Below are 12,842 nucleotides of genomic sequence, written 5' to 3'. Positions count from 1 at the left end.
CAAAAGTTCTGGATCTGGTTACAAACAAGAACAAGACATAAGACTAAAATAACACAATTTTGTATCAGTTCTACTGTTCTCTCCGGTACATGAAAACCTGCAACACTGATCCCGGATTCCTGCACTACTTCTCCAGAAATGCACAAACCAGTACTACTAACTTACTGCTTCAGCAGTACTGCTGGTTGTTTGAACGCTGAAGAAAAAAAGTGTAAATTAAGGAGACAGCCTTACAGTTAGTTTGAATTTTAGAAGTTTTTTCTTCAATGCATTTATTCTCTTCTTAGATACTCCCAACAAGTATAAGAGTTTGCCTGTCTATGCTCCAACAATTTCTTAAACTTTGAACCACAGAATGGCTGGAGCTGAAAGGGACCTTAAAGATCCTCTAGCTCCAAACCCTCTGCCATGGGCAGGGATAAAAAGGACTTGAAAGGAGAAAAACAACAACATATTTACCATCATGGCTGCACTGGTTCTGGGTCAACTTTTCACTTAATCTGCCTCACTCTGTCTCAACCAACTGGCACACTGCTGAAAATAAGCAGGAAAGGGATGAGAAGACTATTGTTTGAACATGCTTACCAGCATTAGGCAACAGTATGAAACAAAGGTTTAAGATAGTACCAAAAGCAGCCTTAAGAGAAGACAATATAGTTGTGTCAGTCACTTTGTTGCATTAACACTACTCAGACCTATGCCTTGCTTGCCTTAATTAACCTGAGTACAACTGCAGGCTACCCAGTCACACAGATTTTGAACCAAAATCTGTACTTGGCATGGCACACTGTAAACATCAAAGCATAAGCCTAACTGGCTTGGCCATTTCTATTGTGCCACTGCTGAGTATAACGCAAACATGCCCACTTCATCAGGACAACCCTTAACTGTTCAGGTAAGCTCATCCTCCTTTTCACCATGCTGATTAAACCTGTATATTTGGATGCAAATCGAATTTTGAGGTGCATGAAAATACAGAGGCAAAAGAAAGCTGCTTGCTTCAGTAATTTCTAACCAGGGCAGCAAAAGGTATTCCTTCTGTACGGACAGCATAACCAAGTATTACAAGTTTTCTTTTTAAGCAACATCTTGGTCTTCTTAATGTTGTTTGCAGCTCAGAAGCAGAAGTTGGCAGCAGCTTCCAGCAGTGTGGCACTGCTTGGCTTCATGAAGCTCCAGTCAGCTGCCTTTTAATAAAGATATCAAGAGCTGAGCCCCTGAGTAGCTTTTTTTTTTTTTTTTTATTTCTGTGCTACCATATCTTATGAGGACAGACAGAAATAACCAATCCACCCTGCGCACACACCCAAGCTAACATGACTATATCACAACAAACATGTTTTGCTTTTCAAAACGAAGGCTGGAATCCCCATCACCCTTCAAAGGCTGTGCTGGTCTGATAGCACGACAAGAAGAGCTGAAGATATTTCCTCTTTTAATCTGCAATACAGGCAGGTTAAAATAAATCCTTGATTTTTACTTCCACTTGAGGAAGTGGATTCCTAATCTTGAATTTATGCACCAAAAAGCTTGGGTCTTCTCTACGCTTTTTTCTACGATCCCTTCGGTTTCCTTGTTTATCAACACAGCCCCTAGTACAAAAAGTTAAAAAGAAAAAAAAAAGTTATTCCAACATATCTGTCAAGCAAGGGAAATAAAATACAGAGGCAGTCACCTGGATACAAGGAAAATGATGCTACTTTACCGCATTTGCTTACCTAAACGTTGGTATCTGCATTTAGACAAGTGCTTTAGCACCTTTTGGACTCTTTCCTAGTTTAGTGCTGACATTATGGCTGTAGTTCAACCTTTAACCCCAAGTACAAACATGCTCGTTTCCTTCACAGAACTACGTATATACAGGGGTACAGCCTACAGAACTGTGTTTCTGTCTCTGTGGATATACTGGAAGTAAAGTAGTTGGAAGAGGGAAAATAATTTCACTGCATGTAGAACATCAGTGAAGCACTGGATGCAAATAGATAGGTTACCTTACCACACAAGGATTAATAACTGAAGTTCAATATCCTCCACAAGCATTTTACTACCAACTTTTGTACTATAAAAGTACTAGCACAGCCCCTTCCCCCACATTATGTAAATTGCAGACATTTAGAACTACACAGTGAAAGTGCAGATAGAGGCATGATTAGCTTGAGTTTGCTGAGATTCAACTTACCAAACTAAGAAAAACTGCTTTGAATTAGAAGATACCACCAAATCTCACTTATCTATGTTCAATGAATGTCTATTTTTTGGAGAATCACCAAAAATAAGTTCTAGAAGAAGTTCGAAAACCAGCAAAATAATGGACAATCATTGAAAAGGCATCTTGCACAAGGTTTGAAGTGGCTGTTAAGTTCTCCTTCTTCCCCCTTGCCGCTACTCCCCAGGTAATTTATATTTTAGAGCAAGCCACTTCAGTAACCAGAGTTTCAGCACACCATGCTTTTACAGGGTGTGCACATTGAAGTTACACCACATTTTCCAGACACAGGTGCAGTCGGTGCCTCCGCTGAGGGAATGTATGCTTTCCCAATGCAATTCTTCTATTTTGACACCACCAGAAAAACTGTCACTGCCAAACAGAATAAGGCACCTTCTTCCACCTGCAACACACATCCTATGTCAAATGAAAAAGCCACAGTTGTAAAGCAAAATGTAAAGCCTACTCTGTTTCCTCAGGGGTCTTCAAAATCTTTTTAAGGCTGTTTCAATTCTTCTCACTGGATCATTAGAAGAGTTTAGTTGTTACCTAGCACCTTTCACAACTCTGTCACAGTAGAAGCGAGCAGACTACAGGGCAAGCCCTCCTCAAAGATCTAGTAGTCATTTAGAAGATTTTTTTTTTTTCCCAAAGGGAGATTATTTTCATACTCACAAATCTTGACACAGAAGTAATCAACTGAGCAATTTCATAAAGTGCAGGCAGATAAAATAAGCCCTTTCAAGCAACATGCCACAGGCGAGAGATACAAAGTTTTTCTTGCTGTGGCCCTAATTGAAATACTTGAGGAAATATTTCAGTTGGCTGTCTCCTCTCTGATTTTCTACAAGCTCCTCTCCCCCTCAAGACTAGGCTCCAACACAGTACCTACAATACTTCTATCACCCTTTCCTTCCTCCAAGCAGCTTTCTCTCAAGCTACCAATACATCTCTGTTTTCTCCCAGTGCAATGAGGCCTCAGCTCCACCCTATAAGCGTTATTTACGCTCCCTATGTAGGAAACACTGAGTTAATGTTACCATTTACCCAAACACACAGCAAACAATTACTGAAAGCAGCACTGATGCTTCTGGCCTATAGGCCTACTCTACGCATTTGGAGAAAATAGTTTCAAAAGAAGCAAGCCATTTAAATTGCTAGCCCAGAACTTAAATACTTCACCATTTCATAACAGCATTACAAGACATACCCCCAAAAAATATTTTCTGCTAATTAAAAACTCAGAAATCAGTTTACGGAAGTTCTAACCTGAATTTTTTATACTACCACAAAGATTTTGGCAAATTCTAGTACCATCCCATAAAGTTAAGTCACCAGCAGTGCAACAAGCAGCAAGGCAACTTCGTTAAGGATCATTACAGTTTTGAAACTATCCCCAGAAATTAACTTGAAATGCTTGCAAGCCTAGGAACAAAGCTTTGAAGCAGGTTTAGCTGCAATTCAAAAAAAAAAAAAAAAAAAAGAAAAAGAAAAATACACCATCTATTTCCCCTCTATATTTCATTTCTGTATTTTCAACCACCACCTTCACTAGCTGTTCTTTCAGGTTTTCTATAATACAAATGAGACATTTTTTCTAAAAAAAGACATGGACAGTAAAATCAATCTACCATTTTTACTTGCATCATGCTGCTCAGTAGATCCAATACATAGCCTCGGTCACCAATTCAATGTTGCAGTGTCAGGCAGTTGGACTGGATGATCTCTGAAGGCCCCTTCCAACCCAACTATCCTATCCTAATTCACATTTCCAAAGACCACCTTAACCACCATGACCATAGCGTTCACTGTTTCCAACAAATACGTTACAGACACCGACACAACCTGCAACCTATCCTGTCATGATGGTGAGGATCAGCTCTGTGGTTACGTTTCCTACATCCACTAACAATTTCATTCTTGGCTGCACAGGGCTACAACCTCTGGGGAGAAAAAAACAACTCCACTGCATTCTGGTCTGCAGCCTTACAGCTTGCACGTTTCTCTGAAAAGCTGGAGCTAATTTGAAGAATATCTGAGTGTGGAGTAAAGGAGTATGGGGTCAGTGTACTTCAAAGAAAAACCTACCATGGAAGAACTTCAGCATCACCGCATTCTGTTGTGCCCTAGAAGGAAGCCAGTTTCCTATACTGCAAAACATGTCACACATACACAGGTGTTTCCTATACTACAAAAGATAGGAAGCAACCTACAGGGGTTGTGGAATTTGAGTCATTTGTCACAGACAACCACAGAGAGGTACAGAATTTTATTTTTAAGACTGTTTACCTTTGATATCCCATGCCTACAAGTCCAATCTCAGAAATAATTTCCTATTCAGTTAGTAGAGAGTTAGGGATTAATTTGGATTTATAGTTTGCTTTTTTGAGTCAAAGCACCCAGGTTAGGTGTAGCTAGTACTCCACCCAGCCATGGCAAGGTTCTTTTTTCAGATATACATGTTTTGAGATGCAAGGACAGCAGGAGAGCACACTTGAACACACTTCCATGGGAAGAAAGTGTCTGTCCCCACCCATGACTGTGCACCCGGCACATCAACTGACAAATAAAAGCAATCAAATATTTGTAACAGGTTGAGAACAAGTTTTAAGTTCAGTCCCCAGTCACACAGTATTGTTCTTACAAAGTTTATGAGCTTTTTTTGTACCGAGACTCTGAGACAGTCTTGACCTGGACAACAATACAGGTAAAGAACTACAGATATAAGACAACTTCCATGGTCTGATAGCAAAATATATTCCTTTTTAACTGAAGAAAGGCATCCCATAACCACTGGAAAAGTAACAGGAAGGATTCGGTAACATTAAAACAATTGTAAGGTTTTAATTTTTATGACTATCCTGCAGCTAAGTGCTAAATGCTACTGCCAACTAACAGCTGTGACAGCAATTACTTTTTTCTTACAACCTGCAGAGCCCAACTTGTGCGGTGGTCTTACACCACCTTTCACCAACTACCTGACCCCTATCTGCTTTGGCTTTACAACTTCATCCATTTCCCTGCTTTGAAGCCCCACTTGCTAAAACCAAACCAGCATGCTCATCACTACAGTAAGGGCAGGCAGCATCAAGAACCACCTTTAGTTTCATGCTGACCATTAAGAAACGAGGACCTCATGCTAGTGGCACCTTTACTACCCACTTGATTTTGGGGAAGGTAGGATGAATTTAATATAAGCACAACGTTCAACACATATCTTTTTGCCATTAAATACAAGGTGGTTTGAAGTTACAAAGAGCCCACCATCAGCAACAAGTAAACACATGGAAGGATCCTCTGATGAATGTTTGATTGCCCTAGCCAAGAGCTGCCTACTTCGCAGCCAGGCTCAGTGTAACTTCTACAGCTGTTGCTCACAGGCAGGAAAAAAGTTACCAAAATACTGAGAACCCTTAGGGAGCACCATGAGCAGTGACAAACCCAGCCTTCATAACAGCCAGAAAGAAATACACAAAGAAACACAGAAGGTGGGAATGCAATCCCTGTGCTGTTACAGTTTCCAAACAGACTTCCACCTGGAAGATAGGCAGGCAAAGGGCAAGGCAGTTCTCCTGCAGATGCAGGCCACTTCCACCATCAGCAGGAAACCCACCCACCCAGAACTGGGTCTACACCTGCCACAGCTACGGCTTTATTTCAGCAGTCTTGAGACTTTCCATCTTTTTCAAGGTGTTTGGTGAATAGCTGAACTACTCAAGCAAAAGTAATCCTCTAGATATTTTCCTGATGGGACAGGTTGTGAAGACACAGCTATATGACAAGTCTGTCAAGGCAGTACTGAAAGAAATAATGTCAACTACTATAGATCAAACCAGTCCTGAAGTTCCTAGCTGAGCATTTTAGATTGAAAACCGATCAAAATACCATCATATAAGTATGAAGAACACACCAAGACGGCCCTTGGTCTATTTTAAAGGTAACATTACAGCGTATTTCACAGGAAAAATGTGAATGTGTCGTCTTCTCAATTAGGGCACTCCTGTAAGTGACAAATGTGCATCACCTGGCAGCAGGTGAGGGTCTCATGCTTCACTCTTCTAGACGAACCTATTGTACGCTTACAGAATGCACCTTCCCAATATACATGATGTGGTTGGCACACTGGAAGGAAGGGATGCCATCCAGAGAGACCTGGGCAGGCTGGAGAGGCAGGCCTGTGTGAACCTCATGGAGTTCAACAAGACCAAGGACAAGGTCCTGTGCCTGGGCAATCCCAAGCACAAATCCAGGCTGGGTGGAGAATGAATTGAGAGCAGCTCTGAGGAGAAGGACCTGGGGGAGTGGTGGTTGACAAGAAGCTCAACATGAACTGGCAACATGTGCTTGCAGCCCAGAAAGCCAACCGTGTCCTGGGCTGCATCAGAAGCGTGGCCAGCAGGGCAAGGGAAGGGATTCCGCCCATCTGCTCCGCTCTTGTGAGACCTTACCTGGGGCCCTGTGTTCAGCTCTGGGGGCTCTAATGGCTTTTTTTTTTTTTTTTTATCCCTGCCCCTGCCTTATTGCTCTCTACAGATACCTCAAAGGAGGCTGTAGAGAGGTGGGGGTCGGCCTGTTCTCCCACGTGCCTGGTGACAGGACGAGGGGGAATGGGCTAAAGTTGAGCCAGGGGAGTTTTAGGTTAGATGTTAGGAAGAACTTCTTTACTGAAAGGGTTGTTAGACATTGGAACAGGCTGCCCAGGGAGGTGGTGGAGTCACCATCCCTGGAAGTCTTTAAAAGACGTTTAGATGTAGAGCTTAGGGATATGGTTTAGTGGGGACTGTTGGCGCTGGGTCAGAGGTTGGACTCGATGATCTTGAGGTCTCTTCCAACCTAGAAATTCTGTGATTCTGTGATACACAGTGCTGCTGTCACCTCCTCCAGTGGAGATAGCATGGCACAGGCTGCCCAGAGAAGCTGTGGACGTCCCATCCTTGGCAGTGCCCAAGGCCAGGCTGGACAGGGCTGGGAGCAGCCTGGGCTGGTAGAAGGTGTCCCTGTCCATGGCAGGGGGCTGCAACCAGATGATCCTTAATGTCCCTTCCAGCCTAAACCATTCTGTGATTTTATAGCTCAAAAGTTTGTCAAATTAGAAGATCTGCTCCAAAAACCTCTCTAAGAAGCTAAGTTTGCACAAAAAACTTTTACTTGCATATAAGGATCTGATTGGAGATTCTGCTGTCTCCACCAAAGGAGGTGACAGTGGCACTGTGTATGATAAAATCACTGTGTAGGGATAAAATGGTATCTAGGATTCACTCAAGACATTGTAACAATGAGGATGCTTTGAAAACAGGAAGTGCTATATTCTGGAATATGTTTAATAACCTCATTATAAATGACCACTATTTTTTGCTGAAAACACCTGAAAGTTTCCATCCTCAATCCCAACCCCATCGTGACCCCACAGGGAATTACAGGGCCCTTGCACAAAGTCTCACCCGGGACTTCGGTTGTAGTAAAAAGGCTTTAGAGTTTACTTTGCTTTTAGAAGCATCTTTTGGCACAACAAACAAGAGCTGGCCTACAGCCTTTCAGTTTCCATAAGACCCAACAGGCACGGAAAGGAGACCACTAGGCCGTGTACTCCATCGCCCTGCAAAAGTATACAAACTGTGTACAAATGCTTGGAAAAATCTCATCCAAAATGCAACAGGAACAGTCTCAGGACTTCATCCAAGGAAATTAACCCTCAAATCTCACTATCAGGCACTTTCTGCTTTTTTTCTATTTTAAATCTGCCTCCCTTTACAACACGGAGAGGATTTGGTTAAGATTGAACTATCAGTTTCACAGATGCTCTTACCCATTTTGCCAACAAAGCCTAAAATAACCCTGCAGTCTTTTACTCAGTCCCTCACCCCCTGCAACAACAGATTGCTGGTACTATCAAATAATAGTTTCGATTCTTTCAGTTATATTTAGAGGCAGAGACAGCATACACTCTCATCTCAGTGCCATGTATTACAGCTTCACAGTTCATACAACTATACGCTCGAGTCCTCGCGGTATTCTCTTCGCCAAAGGCACAAATCCTGTCACTGAGCACCCCCAGTTTTTAAGTCCTGTGGAAGAGGAACAGATAGGTCTGTTTAACGGGACTACGGGAGGACTACACAAGGGAAGAGCAACACAAAACAACAGTCAAGGGCTGCTACATACTGCAGGCACTTTCCCCATACACACACTCCAAATTACATACACCACTTCAAATATGCTTCTCAGCACCTTATGGAAGCTATTTAAAAAAAAAAAAAAAAAAAAAAAAAAAAAAAAAAAAAACCAAGTTCTTGACAATTCTTGTATTCGACAATAACAGTGTGGCTTTTTTCCTCCAATTTAGCATGAAGTACTGTTACTAAAATGCTATTAGCCCTAGAAGGGCCATGAGCAAGATGTTAGCAGCTTGTACCAAACGTCACCCTGATCCTATCAATTCAGTCTACTCAGATTCCTGAAAAGTGTCCCAAGCTAGCTATAGAGCTACACATAATATCCAAGGGCAGGAAAACATTTTACTTCAGTTGCTTAGTAGCATATGGTTTCTACAACAGATGCTGGAACATTGACACATCACGAAAATGCTTAAACACGAGATGCAGAGCTTCCAATGTTACGTTCATACTCTCTACATATTTTCTGGTTGATTTTTCAGGCTTGCCTCCCACCCTGAAAATATCAGCATCTAACATGAATCAACAATTTCCCAAGTCTCTTGTTCTTCTCCTCCAACCTTACAAAAGTTAGGACAAGAAAGATACTATTTTCTCCTCTACCCCTGCTTGTTTTGTTACTGGGGAAAGTTTTGCCAAAAAACAATGTATCCACACCTTGCTCTTGACAAAACCCAACCAAACATACAGTCTTCTGTGAACACGGATGTGGCATCTGCTTCATGATAATGCAGGACTCCTAAACCTACCATGTGAAGTAAAATACAATATGTGGAAATCTTAGCAGTCACAGATTAAAGTGCTACTATGATAGCCAGACCTAGATGACAGATGATATGCTTAAAACATCCTAGCTTATGGAATAGGACCACTACACTCATAATAGCACCTCTTCTGCTGCTCAAACAGAAACTGCAGTTTCCATCACAGCTTCCAAAGGCTGTGAATGAGCCCAGTTAAGTGTAAGAAGTTCATCGTCAAGCCTACTACCTACAAGGATGCTGCATGGTGTGCTGGAACACTAAAGCAAGAACATGAAATATCTCAATATAATGATATAGTGATTTTCTTAACTACCTCCTGAGGTTAAAATATATATATATTTCAAGGCTTTTTGAGGACTTGGACAAAAGAGGACATCATCAGTGGGGAGAAAGGCAAGTGGACCAAACTGCTCTTCAAAGCATTTCTCTCTTCTGACTAATGTTTCAGTCCCATTCTGGTTGTTTTTGAGCCAGCTGTTTAGTGCACCATAGTACGTGCACTTCAAGCTTAAGCTGAGCAGAGAAGCAAAGCTGTTGAGCCACAGCAATAGAGTTCACTCTAACCATCTGTTAATACTAAAATTACATACATAGTTTTCTGCTATAATACTGCTAAATTCAGATTCCCTTCTATTTAAGCCACTTGAATATCATTCTCTGATCATCATCTGATTCTCTGATTGGTATCTAGGCTGTAGAAGTACAATGAACAGTTTGTAGGCAACTCTCAAAACGCACACAGACTATTAAATATCTTTAATTCCGTAACAGAATAACAATGGCTAATTTATATTTAAAAGATTCCAGAGACATTACAGCCACCGCAGTTTACATATAAATCTACTCTGCTTTCTAAGAAGCTGTAACACTCTACCTTGCTTAAAGACATTACCGTTGAACAGGCTGCTTTTACTCAGTTTCTGAACTGTAAGTTTCACTCCAGCTCAGTGTTTTCCTTAATTTCATTGTTAACAGAACTCTTTAGCAGTTCTTCTGTCCAAAATAAAGTCTTCCAGTAGCATTAGAAGATAAATTCCTTTAGTAACTCAGGAATTACAGTGTTCAATACTGCACAAGAATTCTGTTTTTCATACAGAAAGCAGATAAAACCATATTATCTATGTTCAAGCAACATCATAGATGAAGGAAACTAACCAATAAGTGCATTTAAACAAGTACTTACAATTACAAACTGAAGAACCTACCATGCTGACTGGCTACCACATCTGCATGGAGCCTCATCAACGAGTTATATATTGAAACAATTCAGTAGTGTTCTGTTAGATTTGCATAATAAAGACTCTCGCAAGCTACAGTTAGTCTATGCCTCATTAATGAGAGCACAAAGAAGTAAAACGGAGCTAAGTAATCACACAGACTCCTACTAGTATACACGCTGTCCGGAAGATACACATTGCAGTTTAAAAACTTGGGGGTTCCAGGTAGTTACTGCAACAGGGAGAGTTCCCACCTTTCAGCATGCCAGCAAAAGAAAAAGAACAAGGGATTTGGTATTTGTACAGTTCACAATCTACTGAATATGTTTACTACGTGGAAACTAAACCAGTTTAGCATTCAGTATTTAAAAGAAACAACGCATACTCTTAGAGTACATTTAGACTCCTTTTACTGAATTACACTTTATAAATAGTATTGCTACAAGCAACAAGTGATACAACCTTTCACTTTTAAGTTGCCAACGTGTTTCAAGGAAGATCTCCTAGAGCTTTTAGACCACCCCTAAGTTTTCTGTATTCTTCCACTCACAAGACTTTTCCTAAATTAGAACAACAGGAAACTTTGAATAGGTGCGTTGCTACTTAAATAACATTTGTCCTGACAGGGCAGATCCTGACTTTCCTCCCACCTGTATTTATGTCACAGAGACACCAGACACAACACTAACCCCCTCTCGTGCTTACAGAAGATTTTAACCATTAAAGTAACACAAGAACAGGAGAAGCGGCAGGTTCATTTTAGCCATTGAAGTAAAACAAAAAACACCAGAACTGGCTGGGTCAAAGTCAGATTTTGCCAGAGGCACTGAACAGCAGTTAAAGCTTCCCCAAACACTGCCACAGTCTTAATAAATTCTGATTTTGAAAAAGGTGCCAACAAAAAAAAAAAAAAAAGAGAGAGAAAAAAAAACAGTAACTACACAATATGTTTACAGGAATCTGTAGCAGCTGAGTTTAGAGAAGGAAAGCGCAGGCAGGTACCAGGGAGGCGCTTCTGTGTCAGCACCGAGAGCCAGCAGCGAAGCGCGAGTAAAGTTGTGCAGCAACAGCAGCGGGACGAGGGGCTGCAGGGGGGCACCGCGCACCTCCCCCGCTGCTGGGGGCCCCTTCGCCCCCTCCAGAGCCGCGGGGGGAACCCGGCCGGCCCCCGGCACCACCCCCGGAGGTGCCGCTGAGGCAGCCCGTGGCGGCGGGCAGGCACCGCTCCCCCCGGCGCGGCCCGGGCCCTCCCCGCCGCGCCCAGGCCCGCGGCACCCCCCGGCCTCGGCCCGCCAGGCCCGGCCTGGGCTCCGAGCGCGCGGCGGGGCCCGCCCGAGGCCCGCGGCCTGAGGCGAGCCCGGCGCTGCCTGAGGGGCGCCCGCAGCCCCCCTGTGCCGGAGCGGGGCAGGCGCCAGGCCCGGGCAGGCGCGGGAGAGGCAGCAGCGAGGCGGCGGCTCCCCGAGGGGAGCGGGAGGGAGGCGGGAGGGAGCCGCGGAGCCGCCGTACCTCGGCGAGGCGCGTCCCGCCGCCTCACGGCCCCGGCTGGCTCCGCTCAGGCGGGCAGGGCTCCGCTCGCCACCATCACCGCCGCTCCAAGATGGCGGGCATAGCAGCTCCTGCCAGCCCCCCCCCTCCCTCCGCCCCGCCTGCCAATCATCCCGCCCCGGCACCGCCCCCCGCCGCCCCACGCGCCGTTGCTATTGGGCAGCGGCCGAGGCGCCGTCGCTGATTGGGGGATTCGCGGGTGTCAGTCGCTCGCTCGCGGCGCTGTGACGGGGTGGGACGGGGTGCGGGGGCGGGCTCTCGGGTTGTTGTCAGCCAGTCAGCGCACGGGGCGGGCGCGCCTCGCTTCCCACCTTCCCCGCTTAGCAACACGGTGACGTCGAAATGACAGGCGTTCCCTTCGACCAATCAGGAGAGCGGATGCCTCTTTTTAAAAAAAATAAAAAGCCCCCTCCGTCCAATCCGGAGCTGAGCTGCGGGGACCCGGCGGGAGGGCCACAGCGGGAGGGGCGGGCGCCTGCGCTGGCGCTCTCCCTTTGGCCTTGCCCCCCGCGGCTCGCCATTGGCCGGCGCGCGGAGCCACGCCCCCGGCGCGCGCCGCACGGGCGCCAAACTGCCTGACAACAAGCCCGGGGGGGGGGGGGGGGGGGGGGGGGGGGCGAGGCCGTGTGGGGAGGGCGGGCAGGGAGCGGCGGCAGCACGGGGAATTAGCTCAAATGGTAGAGCGCTCGCTTAGCATGCGAGAGGTAGCGGGATCGATGCCCGCATTCTCCAGCGGATTTGTTTTCTTACCCGGAACTGGGTGAATTTCGCCCAACGTTTGAGGCGTGTTTTACCAAAGCACAACGAAATAAATCAAAGTGTAAAAAGGTGTAAAAATAGGGGAGAAAGGGGGATCAGGGAGCTGAGCCCGACCCTACAAACCACATCTCACCCCCTGGGCCCGCCGCAGTTTCCTGCCCTGTGCCCTGACAGACTT

General features: G+C 44.8%; 1 protein-coding gene and 1 non-coding gene across 10 annotated transcripts in view; one reads left to right on the top strand and one right to left on the bottom strand.

Annotated features, from left to right (window-relative positions):
• PPP6R3 (protein phosphatase 6 regulatory subunit 3) overlaps positions 1 to 12,002 on the bottom strand; it is a 59,082-nt gene extending 47,080 nt beyond the window's left edge. For 8 of the 9 annotated variants that reach the window (XM_027457491.3, XM_027457494.3, XM_027457492.3 and 5 more), the window contains exon 1: positions 11,867 to 12,002. The gene's annotated coding sequence lies outside the window, so the exon portion shown is untranslated. The remainder of the gene's footprint in view (positions 1 to 11,866) is intronic. The other variant, XM_072038964.1, reaches the window with a different exon arrangement.
• Positions 12,003 to 12,564: 562 nt separating this feature from the next.
• Positions 12,565 to 12,637, top strand: TRNAA-AGC (transfer RNA alanine (anticodon AGC)). Its single transcript has one exon. It is a non-coding gene; the product is annotated as a tRNA-Ala (tRNA).
• The last annotated feature ends 205 nt before the right edge of the window (positions 12,638 to 12,842 follow it).

This window comes from Anas platyrhynchos, chromosome 5, assembly GCF_047663525.1.
Source record: "Anas platyrhynchos isolate ZD024472 breed Pekin duck chromosome 5, IASCAAS_PekinDuck_T2T, whole genome shotgun sequence".
NCBI classification, from domain to species: Eukaryota; Metazoa; Chordata; class Aves; order Anseriformes; family Anatidae; genus Anas; species Anas platyrhynchos.
This window is presented reverse-complemented; position numbering and strand designations above follow the sequence as displayed.